Source organism: Tachypleus tridentatus, chromosome 8 (genome assembly GCF_004210375.1).
Source record: "Tachypleus tridentatus isolate NWPU-2018 chromosome 8, ASM421037v1, whole genome shotgun sequence".
NCBI lineage: Eukaryota > Metazoa > Arthropoda > Merostomata > Xiphosura > Limulidae > Tachypleus > Tachypleus tridentatus.
In genome coordinates this window covers 150,072,768-150,076,194 of record NC_134832.1, presented here as the reverse complement: position 1 = coordinate 150,076,194, position 3,427 = coordinate 150,072,768, and positions in this window count along the sequence as shown.

Sequence of the window (3,427 nt, the reverse complement as noted above, 5' to 3'; positions counted from 1 at the left end):
AAATTTTCTAGCATACAATTCATCTTAAATATTTCCTTAATTATGTATGTTTGTTTGTTTATTTTTCCTACATACAATTTTAATGTGATGTAAAACATTTTTTTAGAATTATTACTGGCAACAGTAAATATAGATCATAATTAAACAGTAAAGTTTTTAGCTTGTACCTGATAATAACATTAATTTACTAATAAATTTTATCACAAATAATATATATATATATATGATTATTTTATTCCAAAACGAGCTTAGAAGAGTATAATAATTAATTTCGTTATCTCAAATAAGCCTTCTAAATTCTCAAAGATTATCAAAACTTTCTCACTAGTTCTTTATGTTTACTTATATCGTATTCATTTCTTACAGAGTTCATGATACATTTTCTTTAACAAAATTGATGTCCTGTATTTATCAGTACTTGCTGTTCTGAAACGCCATTTTAGTCTTCACAATATCCTTAAATCATTTCAACCTTATCTTACTGTGGCACTACCACAAAACTAAGTTTATTCTTCGTGTATTTTATTGCTAACACAGCTAAATATCTAATAGCACCGAACATTATTGTTAACACGTTGTCAACTGAATAATATATTTTGCATTACAACATTCGTTTCCGTTTATATCTCTGCCAACTTGAAAAAATAAAAAAAAAGTTTATAATAAATGTGTGAGTATTCAAAATCACGTCACACTTCACTCAAAATAAGTATAAAATCCTGAACGTTTTATTTGTACACATTGTAGAAGCTCTGTTTTAAATCCCAACACATTGGTCATCAGTTTTGAATAGAGATATTTGTTTCCTGTTTAATATATAATATCCTTCTCCTGTTTTAATTAGAAATAATTTTCTTTCCCTGTTTTAATTACATATAATATTCTTCCCTGTTGTAATTAGAGATAATATTCGTCCTCTATGTTAATTAGATATAATATTCTTCGCCTGTTTTAATTAGAGATGATATTCATCATCTGTTTTAATCAAATATAATAGCAATCTCCTGTTGTAATTAGATATAATATCAATCTCCTGTTTAATTACATATAGTATCCTTCTCCTGTTCACTTAAATATAATATTCGTCCCCTGTTTTAATTAGAGATAATATTCTTCCCTGTTTTAATTAGATATAATATTTTCCTTGTTTTAATTAGATATAATATTCTACCATGTTTTAATTAGATATAATATTATTCTTCTGTTTTAATTAGAGATAATATTCTTCCCTGTTTTAATTACATATAATATTCTTCCATGTTTTAATTAGATATAATATTCTTCTTCTGTTTTAATTACATATAATATTTTTCCATGTTTTAATTAGATATAATATTCTTCCATGTTTTAATTAGATATAATATTCTTCTTCTGTTTTAATTACATATAATATTCTTCCATGTTTTAATCAGATATAATATTCTTCCATGTTTTAATTAGATATAATATTCTTCCATGTTTTTAATCAGATGTAATATTCTTCCATGTTTTAATTAGATATAATATTCTTCTTCTGTTTTAATTACATATAATATTCTTCCATGTTTTAATCAGATATAATATTCTTCCATGTTTTAATTAGATATAATATTCTTCCATGTTTTAATCAGATGTAATATTCTTCCATGTTTTAATTAGATATAATATTCTTCCATGTTTTAATTAGATATAATATTCTTCTTCTGTTTTAATTACATATAATATTCTTCTCCTGTTTTAATTAGAGACAATATTCGTCCTCTGTTTTAATTATAAATAATATTCTTCCTCTGCATAGGTATTTTTATCATTAGTGTTTATTTGTTAACATTTAAATATAGTTTTAGTAAAGTTTGCTAAGCTAGAGATTACTGCTTGTTGGGTTCATTGTATATACACACACATGCTAAATAAAACTTCTCTATGTTATATAAATTAATAAACAGTTTATTAGAAGAGCATTTAGCAACCACATCATTCATATTATGTCGATAAGCAACATCGTTGTTAAAGGTTGACAATTCATATCCTTTCCATTTATTTCTCGTAATCTCTAAGTGATAACATTCCATGTAATATTTTAAATAAAAACTTACTTCTGTATCACGAGAAAAAATGTATTAAAATTATTTACGTGCGAGTATATTATCAAAGTAAATTCATTTCGTATTATATGAATCTACTGATATTGATCCTAAAGTCATAAATAACCAATTACAATTCTTCTCCAATCATCTTTCCGTGATCCAACAGGCCGTTTTAGTCGATTAGGTGAAACGTCTTTTACGAGATTTGAATTTCAATGATGTTTTGCACAAATATCGACATTTGATATAAATTGTGTAGAAATAGTAAATTGGGAAGATATTTCAAAGTGAGTCTTTATCTTCGGGCTTCACAGATTGATATCTCAAGTCTTCTCCCATTTTCAGTTCCATTTGTCAAGATACTGACGTGCCAGAGCAGTCACCGCACGAACACCAAGTTTTCTCAAACCGTTTTCCTCGAAACAATAATTTGTCTTGTAGATGGTGTGTAGAAAGAACGGTGTACCACTTCCTCTACCAACATTTCACGTAAATTGATTCTATCTGACAAAAAAAACGACTACTTCAAACAAGTACAAGAAAATCTTAAATATTTCAATAGTCGAATAAGTGAGGTACTGTCTTTTTAAACAATTACTAATTGTTAATGTGTTTCTACTGAAATACGTCACGTATACGTTTGGTTGTCGTCCGTGAAGCCTAACATGAAAATATATGAGCACGTTGACAAGTGTACTCTGCTACATATCTCATTTATTTTACTTCGTTACATCAAGACATGTCACTTATCCCTTGACGTTAAGTTATAACTTTATAAATAACTAACTGAGTTTCGTGCAAAGCTACACAAAGGCTATCTGCGCTATAGCAGAGTGATACTGGAGGGAAGGCAGCTAGTTATCACCGCCCACCGACAACTCTTGAGCTACTCTTTTACTAATTAATAGTGGGATTGACTGTCACATAATAACATTCCTACGTCACGTTTTACACGTATGGTAAATTAGTGTTTTCGTCTGACTAACATAAAGCTGGTATATCTTCATATGTTGTTGTTTTCTAATTAACATTCAGTTAATATATCTTGAGTTGTTGCTGTGTAGCTAACTTACAGCTATTTAATTAATATGTTGTTTTTTGTCTACCTAACGAACATTAATCTATCTTGGTAAGTTGATTAAGGAACACCTAATATATCTTTATAATTTTTTATCTAGTTAGCGTACAGTTAACCTCTGTTAATAAGTTGATTTTGTCTAACTAACAAGCTGTGTTAATAAATCGTTACGCCTAAATGACTTACGACTACAGTACCTTATAAATTGACTCGCTACATAAGAATTGAGGTGTTCAAAAATCATACTGCGTCACTAAAAACGTTGAATTCTTAGAAGCAACAG